This window comes from Lagenorhynchus albirostris, chromosome 3 (assembly GCF_949774975.1).
Source record: "Lagenorhynchus albirostris chromosome 3, mLagAlb1.1, whole genome shotgun sequence".
Taxonomy (NCBI): Eukaryota; Metazoa; Chordata; class Mammalia; order Artiodactyla; family Delphinidae; genus Lagenorhynchus; species Lagenorhynchus albirostris.
Genome location: NC_083097.1, coordinates 9453362 through 9466732, shown reverse-complemented (window position 1 = coordinate 9466732; position 13371 = coordinate 9453362). Strand labels below are relative to the sequence as shown.

The 13371-nt window shown below is 42.7% G+C and overlaps 1 protein-coding gene across 3 annotated transcripts in view; it reads left to right on the top strand.

Annotated features, from left to right (window-relative positions):
* CTNND2 (catenin delta 2) overlaps window positions 1-13371 on the top strand; it is a 437245-nt gene that overhangs the window by 189230 nt on the left and 234644 nt on the right. The window lies entirely within an intron of this gene.

Here is a 13371-nt window from a genome sequence, read left to right as displayed (position 1 = left end):
ATAGCCTCCTCCACACAAATGATGGGTTAATTACGCTTTTGTTCCAGGCAAGGGGAGATACAGAAAGAAAGTCAGAATTAAGTTGAGCTGCACCTTTTATGCAAGTTTGCTTTCTCAGGAGAGCTGGCTTCACCAAGCCGGATCTGACTTCTAGCTGCCGGGGCAAAACCCAGGTCCCTTGTTGCTAAGGCTGGTTGCTGGGGAACAAAGGCACCTCAGTCGGCGGGCCGGCCAGGGTTATCACTCCGGGGACGGCTGCAGAGCTTGGGCCACTGCCTACAAGGAGTGCCTTGCCGAGGCAAGAACAGTGTCCCTTCTCTTCCTGGAGCTGCCACTTATCTCAGCACCGCTGCTGGCCCATGGCAGCCCGGCCTTGAACAAGAGTCTCGAGACCTTCGGAGAGCTAGAGCAACCAAGGGTAGGTTTGCCCAGACTGGAACTCTCACGATATTCCTCACCAGCTCCTGGAGTTTATAGTCTAAATGTCCACTTGCTTCTCCACACGTTCTTACTGAGAAGCCCCCAGTGGGCCCCTCAGCAGCTGGGCTACTAAGTGCTTATCAGTGACAACAGATGAGAGGTTAACATCCTGACATGAAAATGACGAAAGTCATAAACACGTGAGTTTGAGATCATGTCACACCATACGTAACAGACCTGTTTCCAAAATATGTGATCTCATCATTTTTCAATTCCATCAGGGAGCAGGAGGGAGGGAACACAGCGTGACAAAGGCCAGGAGTGCTGGTCACTCCCAGAGGAGATTGCTTCTGGGTGTTGGGGAAGTGTTGGCTCGATGGAGAAGCTAAGGCTTCTCAGGGACCACCACCTTTATGAATGCAGGAGCCCTGTGATATGTGATCCATGCTGAGCTACATCGCAGCCGGGAGCTAAAACAGAATGGGTGAAAGAAGCAGCCAGAGACCTCTCTGGTTTGATGGCCTTTTCTGTTGAGAAGTTTAACAGGGGAAGTGGGAGAAAGAAGGAAGCCATGTTGGGGAAAGAGTGGTCATACGGATAAAAACAGGCCGTAGTTTGTAGGTGGCAGCAAAAAAGGAAGACTGGCATCTTCTTCCCAGACTGGCTGTCAGCTCAGCTTCAGAGCTGGTGACTTGCCTTGTGCCACCAGGGCACAGGGGAGAGACAGCATAGAGGTATGGTCAGACATAGTGGGCAAGGACAGTGTTCCCTCAAGTTGAAGGTCCCTTCAAGGAAGATGGACCCCTGCAGGAGAGAGGAGTCCAGGGGTGTCGGGGATGTGGGTGTGTTCCTGCAGGAGTCTGGAAGCTCAGGGTGAAGCAAGATGGGGTCAGAAGATGCAGAGTGAGGCCATCCACTTGGGGCATCAGAGAGTTACAGCCACCTGGTCACACGGAAGCCATGGACCACATAGGCAGAGGAGACCAGCGTCAGAGCCTCCTCCGGCTGCTTCAGTGCAGGAGACATCTCTCCTCCCTCCCCACAGCAGTACAAGAGAAAGAAAGAGGAAGAAGGGGAGGGGAGAGGAGAACCAGAGGCTGGAGTTCATGGTCCAGCCTGCTTCCTGAGGCTGGGGTGTTGGAGGATGGGTAGGAGACTAGGACTGAAGTCAAAATGGTCAAGCAACATTCTTTGTAACTAGAATGAGACCATTTTAATAACCTAAAGTGAATGAAAGTTAAGTAATCAGACTGATATGGTGTTGAAATAGAGCCAGCCTGCTGCGAGAGTCCTGATTAAAACCACCAAGTACAGAAGGTTCTCTTGGCAAGACAGGGATGAGTCAGAGAGCAATTTATGGGGTCAAGACTCAGGAACAATGATGTAGCAGGTATTTTTCTAATCTTTGAAGTTTCCTTGCTGGGACTGCTAAAATTCGCTTGGGTTATTTTCACTTCATTTCGTCTCTGGGCCGCGCTCTCCTTCTATTTTAATGAATTATCTTTTTATCTGCCCACCCCCTGAATCAGTTTGTATTCTTTCTGATAATTAACAAAAGAAACAGATGACCTATCTAAATGTCAACCTATTGCATTTCTGTCACAGGTAGAGGACCCCAGGTCTAACCTAGCAATTTCTCACCAGGCTTTTTTTTTCCCGCCACATTTCCGAATGAGAGCTCCTATATCATATTTTAGAAAAGAAGACCTCTACCTGAGGAACGAATCCCTCATTCAGGGGCATAGTCCAACTGTATATCCACCCTAAACTTCTTCAGCCCGCGTTAAAGTCACTTTTTTCCTGTGGCCTTTAGGAGAGACGGCAGAAAACACCTGGCCTCTGTCATCCTGCTAACACTTTGCTTCTTACTGCTGCTGACTTATCACCATTAGACCTTGTTTCTAGGTGAGAAATCTCTAAATCATTGAACCAAGGAAGAGGCATCTTGTTTATCTGTCATCCTTTTGATTTTTTCCCTTCTAAACAGTCTCTGGGTTTTCCAGGCACAGAGAACTAGAGAGAACATTTTGTCAAAATACTGGTAGAAACAGCACAGAAGCTTCTACATCAGATTAGGCTCATACACAGATGATGGTGCACACTTCTCTTTTTTATGATGTCATTGTGGCTCTGTGCTTGCCTGTATTTCTGCTATCAGTTGCATTAATCCACTCTAAGTAAATGATTTTGCTGTCCCCTCTTTTGAGCCTTTGATCGCTTCTCCAGCTTCACCAAGGTTATTGTTCCAGTTCATTCTAAATCCATCAGACCTCATCAACCTGATGGCACTTGTATATTCATTAATGACCCTGCTCTCTGCATGCTTGCGTGCGCCATCTTGGAAATGGTTAACACTACTGGAGCCAGATACCATGCAGGACAAGAGCCTCTCTGACTTATTTTATGCATGTGTGAGTTTCTAGCTCGTATTTCAGTCATTCAGAATCAGACTCTTATTGGAAGAAATGTGTCTTTATACCCAGACTATCCTGTAGATGTTTTGTCACACCTCTCCCCTATTAGGTGCACTTCATCATTACAGCTGTTTTTTAAATGTTTCAAGGAAAGCTACCAGTGATCATTATACGATAACAGTTCATGTTTGGTAGCCCCAGTGCACTTTTCAACCAAACCTTTAATATAAGTGAAAGAAAAAAATCTCCTTTGTTAAGGGCTCTTCAGAATTCAAATTGGTCTCCTGTGTTTACAGTCCTCCTTCGTTAATTTGCCTCTTGAACACAGAGTAAAACACTGAGTGGGCGTTAATTCTTTTGTTACTCGTATTTAATTTTTGGATGGAACAATTTGTGCATTTCCTTTGGATCTATACAAGCTGTCTTCAATTTCCAAAGATTGTTTGAAAGAAAGAATCTTATGATTGAAATGTATTTTCCATTAACATAGTGGTATATATAAGGAGACCAGTCTCCCCAGGCCAGCTCAGAAAAGCCTCACTATCCCAAAATGTCCCTGTACTATAACAGTGGGTGAAATCGTAGCAGTGGGTGAACAGTACTACAATATCCAGTCTGTATTCATGAGGAAAGGCAAAAAGTGTTCCAGTGGGAATGCGGGGATCTCACCTCCAGTGCTCTGTTTAGAAGGCAGGTTCACCGTACCTTCTGTGGGTTTTGGGGTGGGAGTGGACACCATCCTTGCTACAAACCACAAGTGATGGAATCTGCTGTCTGGGGCAGGGGCTCAAGGAAAATAGAGACAGATGAAAGGGAGCAGGAAAACAATAAGTGTTATTTGGGGGAGGGTGGGTGGGTTCTGAGACTCCGTGGTGTGGACCGAATGAAGGGGGTTTGAGGATGGGTCAAAACTGGATTCTAGGAGGTTGCAAGCTAAAAAGATGTGGAGAGCAGGAGGTCTGCTCTGAGTTATCCTTATAGCCCAGTGAAAGTCCCCAGACCTCACCGACTCCCTGACACTGGCTTCATTTGCTTCTCCTTTAACTACTGTCCTTTCTACTGCCACCACCTATAGCTCTTAAGCCAGTTTCTCTCCCTCCTGGTCCACTAGAGAAGAAGAGGATTATCTTCCCAGCCATCCCCTATTCTTTTATATATAATGCAAATATGCTCAACGTTGATGTTTTATATAGATTTTACTGCCTTCACAGGTGATGGAGAAGCATACCAGGAATAAAATGTTTCCCTCATAAATATTACCCCTCTGTTTTCCTCTTACATCTTAAAGACACAAATAATGTCACGTATAAATGGTAGAATGGCGGCTTGTACATTTGACAGAAAGCTTCCCTTGGTGTCTCGTAGCGTCCTCCTTTCAAGATGGAGCTGTTTGGGGACTCCTGGTGAGAAGCAGGGTGGAGCTGGGGAGATGGGGTGAGAATTGGGCCCCCTATTTGCAGGCTGAAATAACCCTATCCTGTTCTAAGAGATACTGAAATCAGATCACAGGAGAAAGAACTCTCTGTCAACGGAGACTCTGAAATTCCATCAAGCTCTTTTAGTCAGGCATGTTTCTGAATTCCTGTTTCACTGTATATTTCCCCTTTCTGCTGATAAAGATACTGCAGAGTCACCCCTCTCCCCGCCACATACACATCCAGTTATTTCCAGTGGTCACCTGACAAGTATCTATGTTCAGAAACATGCCTATCAGCTGTGGGATGAGAGGCACCGTTTCTTTCCTCTCTTGCTGCTGTTGGCTGCATGCAGAGGGAGCCCAGTGCCCTCAGGAGTCGGTGGTGGTGATTATAAGCAAGCCGTCCTTAGCTGGTGCCCTTATTCCAATTGCTCCCTCCTGGCCTGGCCTGCCAAGCACCTCTGACACTCTCCATCACTGTATCTCACCAAAGCCGGCCACCCTTGCCAGGCACTGTTGCCTCTTCTCATGGGTATCACCATCTCCTTGCATCAACCATTACCCGCGCCATGAGCGTGATAGATCTTTCAAAGCCTAAAAAATGTCAAAAGTGGTGAGAATGTATCCGTACTACTCCTGATTTAGTGTTTCTGTTTCTTATATGGATCAAGAAAGCAACAAAATAAAACAGATGCCACCAATTTTACTTATAACCTCCATATTTTATATGGTCCGTATAGGACTCCAAGAAAGGCCAGTTAATCCAAGAGTTAAAAACCAGGCTGTACCCAGAATTATCCCTCTTCTTAACCATGAAGTCCTTGCTACTGGATCCAGCTGCCCAACTCGCCCTTTTTTCAGTCCCCAAAGCTTGTTCAGCATGCCCAAATAGGTCTAAGGAACAGCAGTTCACCATTTAGGCTCAAACTCCTTGCCATGTTCTTTAATTTACAGAGAAACTTACCTGTACAAAGCCAAGAATGTGTCTCATCTCTAGTGGGTGGTGACTGTCCCTAAGCTTCCCAGCCTCTCAGTCTCTCGTGGGAACACACAGCACAGTTCAAATCAGCCATGCAGATTGGTGTCCAAAGTGGGATTGATACACAGACTTCACAGACTTTGTTAAGATGGTGTGGAGCACACATATGAAAACTGGAAGGGGTGGAGATAATTCTGTAATACCATCTTGGTGGCCAGATGATTCTTAGTATGAAACCATACAACTTTGCATTTATGAAAGAAAGGAACTACTTCAGTGGAATATGTCCACTATCCCCTTGATCCTGGGTGTCACAACATTATATTGTGTAGAAATTATAATCCAAAGAGCAAGGATTGTTTCCATTGGGTCTTACCAAGCAAGCAGAGATGTCTGAGGCATTTAGCAAGGATATAAAATCCAACATGTAAAAAATATGAAAATTGTACTTGGTGTGCTAGTATCTGTATTGTAGACAGGTGGGGCAGATGTGAAAGGGGAACCTGGCTCTTGGTAAAATGTTCTCTTCAAGGAGTAATGGCTCTCTTTAGTCCCATCTGTCATTATTAGATGTGTCCAGAGAGCCATGGACTTGGGACTGTAGAGGTTTGGGCTCAAAAGAACTGGGAAATTGTTCCAATGAATATAAGCAAAGATTCAGGTAAAAATATTACCAGGGATATTGATAATGAACCAAAGACTAGTAGTCTCCAATGGATATTAGTGATATCAGGCTTTAAGTAGAATAAGTATTAATCATAGGTAGTAGCTATGGAGCCTAATGCTTTTGCCTCTAATCCAAGGTTATGTCCCTCTGACCTGGGTAGAAAACATGATGTATGAGGCTTACCCCAAAGGGTAGAGTTATCTATATTACCTCCAACCCCATCACTGATCCTGAAGAGAGGGGGTATGGACAGATGAAGCCAACTTGGATTGATCTGTGACCATGCCCCAAATCAAATGGCACCAAATATCTTTTTGGATCAAACAATGGATGGTACAGTGATCTGGGGAGCCCTCTTTTAGAGGACCCCCATATTTCTTGATTTTTTAATTAGTTGAAGATGTCCAAGAGGAAGTTAGGGCACTCTTGCCTGACTTACCATGAAAGAGGCTAGTGGGTTCTTTGGTCAAGCTGGTGCAAACAGCCATGAAAAGATGAGGAATCACAGGCAACAGAAAGGCTAGACAAAAATGGGACAGGGCAACCTAGGACAGATTCGATTTGGGAGGTGTTTGTATGGTCATTAATGAAAGAAATGGAAAAACAGTTGTCATATAGGTTGTATTAGTTTCCTCTTGCTGCTATAACAAATGACTGCAAGGGGGTGGGGAGGCTGACATTCCTGACATTCCTGGAACTGACATTCCTCTTGTGACATTCCCAACAGGAGAGTTGAGGCCACATGCTGAGGCTTGTTTGATTGGCAAGAATCTGGGAAACCATATTTTCTGGGCTTAATCAATGTAATTTTACCTGGCCATTACACTAAAGAATTAGAGGTTGTTTGGAAAGAGAATGGTAATGTTCAGAAACAAAGGGTAATTTTTCATACCCACTGGCCTAGACATATCACATGTGCAGACCACAGTGAGTTTACATTCCCATAACACACAAGGGGAATAGGTATGGTGGCATAATCCAGTTATGATTATATAAACTAAGTGAAAGCCCCTTGGCCAACCAAGGTCCAACATGCTCAAAACTAAAACAAAATAGATTTTCTGGAGAGCTACTAGCAATATCTGTATTAACAAAGGAGGTAGTAGGAACTGGTCCCCTGGCTCCCAACACCTCCTTATACAAAAGACTTATTTTACCAAAGCAAGTCAGCTTTTCTAGGTCAGCTTTGTAGATTATTAGCGTCTAAATAGAATGTTCTCCCTATGGCTTTGACAGTATCCAATATAGTTCAGGCTAATAAGGAAACTCAGTGGGCACCAGGGATTTCAGTGCTGTCATTGATCTGGAAAATTCTTTATTTTTTGCCCCAATTCCAATTTCTGAGAAAAAGCCAATCTCAATTGGCCTATACCCGAGAGACCATACCGTCTATTGTAACAGTTCTCACACAGGATATGTTAATTCTCTTACCCGTGGCCAAAATTCTTGTGAAGGGACTCACATTTACTGATGATAGAAGATACTCTGATATATGACTTTGATGGTGTAATGATTATCAGGCCTATAAAAGAACAGGCCAACAGAATTGCAACTAGGGTGACTCATGACAAGGTGAAGCTGGCTTGTAAATTCTGCAGAATTATGAGGGGTGACCCAACAAGGAATATTTGAAGAATCAGGGCTATTTCTCAACTGATGAAAAATATTCTCCTGATGCCACTCTGAAATGAATAAGAAACATAATACTTGGTAGAACTCCTTGGGTCCTGGAGAAGTCATATCTCAAATCTGGGGATACTATCAAGTCTCATTAGAATAAAAGAAAAGAAGGGAAAAGAGAAGGAAAAAAAGAAAAGGAAAGAAAGAGAGTTGCTTTTTTTTTTTTTTTTTTTTTGCGGTACGCGGGCCTCTCACTGCTGTGGCCTCTCCCGTTGCGGAGCACAGGCTCCGGACGCGCAGGCTCAGCGGCCATGGCTCACGGGCCTAGCCGCTCTGCGGCATGTGGGATCCTCGCGGACCGGGGCACGAACCCGCATCCCCTGCATCGGCAGGCGGACTCCCAACCACTGCACCACGAGGGAAGCCTGAGAGTCGCTTTTGAAGGTCGTCCCAACAACAAAACTTCTTGAAGTCTTCAGTGGATAAGAGTATCGAGTATAACTTCCACATGCCTAAAATCCACACTTCTTTATCCAAACAGTGACAAATACCCAATGAGACTGGAGTTTATGGCAAAATCGAGTAAGGGCAGCAGAAGGACAACCTTAAGGTTTTGAACATACTGACTGCCTCACTCCACCTTTAGGTATTTACTTTGTAGAAGGTGATCATGGCTTGCTCTGGGCACTAGTAGAGATTGCTTGCATCTTCAAGAGACATTTGAGGCCTGAAATTCCTGTTGAGCCTTGGAGAAAACACTGACATAAGAAAGGTTCCGTCCAAAATCTCTCTGATTAAGTGCAAGGATTTGCTTAAGAACCTCTAGGTTTGGCTTACCAAAGGTGTCCACTAGATGCATGAACAGGATGCCTTAGATGCCTTAGAACCCAGGTTCCCTGCTTTATCTTTTTCATCCTCTTCTACAGAGAAATCAGAGGCCCAAACTATGCCTCCTTCCCAGAACAAGTCCAGTAAGAGCAGGACTTGCAGACAAGAACATTAAAACGATGCAGGAGGAACACTTTGGGAAGGCTGCCTCCTTCCAACCTAGTTTTTCAAAAAGTTAATGTTAACAGGACAAAAACCAAAACACCAGAGTTTATCTTCCTAGTTGGCCATGTTGTATTCTTCTGAATGATCATCTGAAATACTAGTTATAGAGAGTCATTCATTACTCGTATAGACAGGGTCAGCCATCCAGTGTGCAACCTGTCCCATTAGGAGGACTTTTTCTGTCTTTCCTCATTGAAGTTATCTCAAGAGAGAATCATGTAACCCTGACTGGTGTGCAGTGACCAGTGGATTAGCCATTGAGTCCAGAAAATGGGCAAAGAGCGTTGCCCTATCCTTGGTACTTCTTTATACAGAGCAAATGTACAGAGAGATATGAGACTTCCTTGGTTCTACCAGACTTAAATGTGTCCTGGTGATCTAGATACACGTCAACCAACAGCCAAAGAATAAGCCCTGGTGGTTAGGCAGGAGGTGACCTGTTGGTCCTGACTATGTAGACAGTAACTTAGGTGTTGGAAATGGATGGGCAGAGCAGCCCTGTGCTCTCCCCAAGTGGGCTGATAGAAGCAGTGAAGCCTGGAGGGCAGCTCATGAACACATGATAGATCAACAGTAGCTCGACAATAGATTGACTGAGTCCACCTGTGTATGGGCTTCGTATTGCTGCTGTAAAAAATTACCAAAAATGTAGTGCTTTAACAGAATGTAACTTTATTATCTAATAGCTCTGGAGCTCAGAAGTCCAAATTTGGTCTTACTGGGCTTAAATCCAGGACTGCAATTTTTTTTGTTTTTTTGGAGGCTCTAGGGAAGAATTCGTTTTCTTAACCTTCTCCTGTTTCTAGAGGCTTCCCACATTCCTTGGTTTATGGCCCCTTCGATCTTTAAGGCCAGCGGTAGCTCGGTGAGTCTTTCTCATGCTGCCATCCTTCTGATCCTGACTCTTCTGTCTCCCTCTTCCTCTTATGTAAAAGAACTTCATGAAGACACTGGGCTCACCCAGATCACCCAGGATAAACTCTTTAAGGTCAGCTGATCAGCAGCCTTAATTCCACATACAGCCTTCATTCCCCTTTGCCATGTAACATGCATATTTGTAGGTTTCAGGGATTAGGATATGGACGTCTTTGGGATGGGATGGAGGCATTATTCTGCCTATACAACCTGTTAGAGCAAAGAAACCCTGGGAAGCCATACCTCTGACTGAAGGATGCCATGTGACCTCCGGCTCTGTGGAGCTCTATGCCTACGGATAAGGTTCTGGATTCTTCCCACTAAGAAAGCATTTTTCCCTTGATTAGGTTGGCTTTGTCACATCAGTCTGTTTCATCTTGATGGCCACGGGGTCTCGAAAGCAAGTGCACTGATCATGTGTTGGGCAGGTGCCAATTTTTGTTATGAAAATTCCCTTCCAAGTATTTTAACATAAATCACAATTTTCTTCATTTTGTCATTCAAACTTGCCAGGTCCCCACCCCTGTGAGCATGGATATCTATATTAATAAATATCCCACAGTTTTTCACATTACCTCGCAGAGTTTCCAAAGCTAACATTTTTCTCCTTTTTGCTAGTCTTCCAGGCTCTAGATTTAATTTTTTTCTGCAATAAGCATCCTAAGAAATGAATCAATAGATGATAATTTGCTTTGCAATTTAGATTTTTCCATTTTAGTGTCTTCAACCCTGAAGAGTGACAGCAGAATGTGAAGATTTTGCATTATGAATAATCTTCCTTATTGTTCTGACTTTTATCTGTCTCTTTACCGTTTAGCCCAAGTTCATCTAATGGAAATTGGATATTCAACTATGGGCCTGAGTGCTACACTATTTCACATGCTTTTATATGTTTTTTTGCATTAAAGAAGACAAGAAATTTGCATACCTATAATTAGCTAATATATTCAGCATTGGCTCCTATAAACAAGATGCAGGTGTATGTAGTACAGAAGCATTTTATACGTAGTGTTGGCTTTCACTTGTGGGAAAAAGTACTCACTTCATGAAGTGAAAAGATAAAGTTATAAGAAAAACATTTTTTTTAAAATTTTTATTTATTTATTTATGACTGTGTTGGGTCTTCGTTTCTGTGCGTGGGCTTTCTCTAGTTGTGGCGAGCGGGGGCCGATCTTCATCGCGGTGCACAGGCCTCTCACTGTCGCGGCCTCTCTTGTTGTGGAGCACAAGTTCCAGACGCGCAGGCTCAGTACTTGTGGCTCACGGGCCTAGTTGCTCCGCGGCATGTGGGATCTTACCAGACCAGGGCTCGAACCCGTGTCCCCTGCATTGGCAGGCAGATTCTCAACCACTGCGCCACCAGGGAAGCCCAGAAAAACATTTTTTAAATGTGCATAACATTTGCTGGTCCACTCTCATTATATTTACAGTTGTACCATATTCTAAGGTTCTAAGATCCCTTTTAGGCACCGGAAGTCTTTGTTCTTAAGTTCTGATTTGCTTGCTTGGCATATGATATTTCTCCTGAAGGGTGGACTGTAAAAATTGGCTTTATTTCAAAATTTCAAAAATTTCATCATCAAAACTGCATTGCTCAAAAAATAATATGGATCATCTGTGTGCTGGATAATTCTCTCAGCCCTGGGGATTCAGTGCTGAACAAATCAGGCAAGATTTCTGCTCTCACAGCTTTATATCCTTCTGGGTAGGAGTGGAGCAGAAAATCAACAAACAAATATGTATATGAAATGTACCAGGTGGTAAATGGGAGCAAAGGAGGAATCCAGAGATGGGGACGTGGACCAGGAGAGGAGGGGGAGGGGTGTAGAGGCATGTGCTAGTTTTGATGGTTTATCAGGCTGAGTGGATTCTGACTGACTGCTGTGTGTACAGAATTTCAAAACAAAACAAAATTCTCCCTTAGGTCCCTGCTTTGTTATTAGTGCTCCACAGCTACCAGCCTGTTAACAACAGAGTAGAGCTGTCGATTTCCTTCTAGTCTGGAAAAAAAAATGTATGCAATAGCACATGTAACTCATTTGAAAATTCTTAAAGAATTAAAAATGCAAACCAAAGCATTTATGTATCTAGCATGTTTTAAATGAATAATGAGAAAATCAGTAAATAAGACAGAAAATAAGGAAACTTTTTAAACCTGGGATATTATATGTTGAAGATTTTTAAAAAGAGTCTCGATAAACTATGTGGAGAACTAAAATCTGAAAATAGGGTAAAAGCATTTGATTCTTTAGAATCGGGGTTCTTATCATTTAACCTGGTGCACTCCAGGGCAGAAGATCTTTGAACCAAAATTATTAATTTAGAGAAATAACAGTCTTCTTAATCTCTGTGGCTGTTTTTTTTTTTTTTATTAGAAGGTAGAATACCTACTGGGCAGGTCCTTTAAACCCACAAGTGTGAGTTACGAAAACAAGGAAAATGAGTGCTACAAAACTTAAATTGGAATAAAATAATTGAAAGAACTGAATGAATCCCATGTTGGTAGGGGAAGGGAAAGGAGACATTTCTGAATTGCTTTCCCTTTTAAATATGTACATATAGGCGTAGTTCAGAGATATTGTGGATTCGGCTCCAGACCACCACAATAAATGGAAGATCGAAATAAAGCAGGTCACACACATTTTTTTGGTTTCCCAGTGCATATAAAAATTCTTTTTACACTTTACTGTAGTTTATTAAGTGTGCAACAGCATTATACCTGAAAAACAATTTCCATACCTTATTTAAAAAATACTTTAGTGCTAAAAAATGCTAACCATCATGTGAATCTTCAGCGGGTCACAATCTTTTTGCAGTTGATCACTGATCAGAAATCACCGTAACATGGTCACCAGAGGGGAAGGGTTGGGGGGACAGATAGTTAGGGAGTTTGGGGTTGACATGTACACACTACTATATTTAAAATGGATAACCAGCAAGGACCTCCTGCATAGCACAGGGAACTCTGCTTAATGTTATGTAACAACCTAAATGGGAGAAGAACTTGAAAAAGAATAGATACATGTATATGTATATGTATAACTGAATCAACTTTGCTGTACACCTGAAACTATCACAACATTGTTAATCAACTGTACTCCAATATAGAATTAAAAAGTTTAAAAAATAATTTTAAAAAGAAATCACGATAACAAATATAATAATAATGAAAAAGTTTGAAATTTTGCGAGAATTACCAAAATGTGGCACAGAGACATGAAGTGAGCAAGTACTGTTGGAAAAATAGCACCAGTAGACTTGCTCAACACAGGGTTGCCACAGACCTTCAACTTGTAAAAAACACAGTATCTGCAAAGCACGATAAACTGAAGTATAATAAAACGAGGTATGCCTGTATAAATATATATTTATTTGTTTATACATATACATTTATTGGTAACTATGTTATATATATTATTATATGTGTGTAACACTCTAGCGTATATGTCAAATTATAGACATGGGTGTGATTTAGTACTAGTCACTTACTAAAATTACTAGGGCAGTTGTGATGCTGTTAGAATTTCTAAGGTACCATCCACCTGATGCCGGGAGTAAAGTCTCCTTCCTCATAAAGGATGACACACGGGTTTAGGCTGCACTGCATTGCACTTGATGGGATTTCTTAGTACCTAATTTTTAAAATTTCAAAGGTCACAGACGCACCAAACAAGTGTGTTTTCTTATTACACCAAGATCCAAGTGTCATATAAATGTTCTGCTTGGGCTGATGGACAAAATGAAGAGTGAATAACATTTAATCAGCTGACAGTATCATTGAATAACTCATATTTCAAGATGCCATGTTGCAGACGGATTTCCCTGGTAACAGCTTTCTTTGTGTTCAAGAGAAACATGGGGGGAAATGAGGTTGACATGTTCCGGT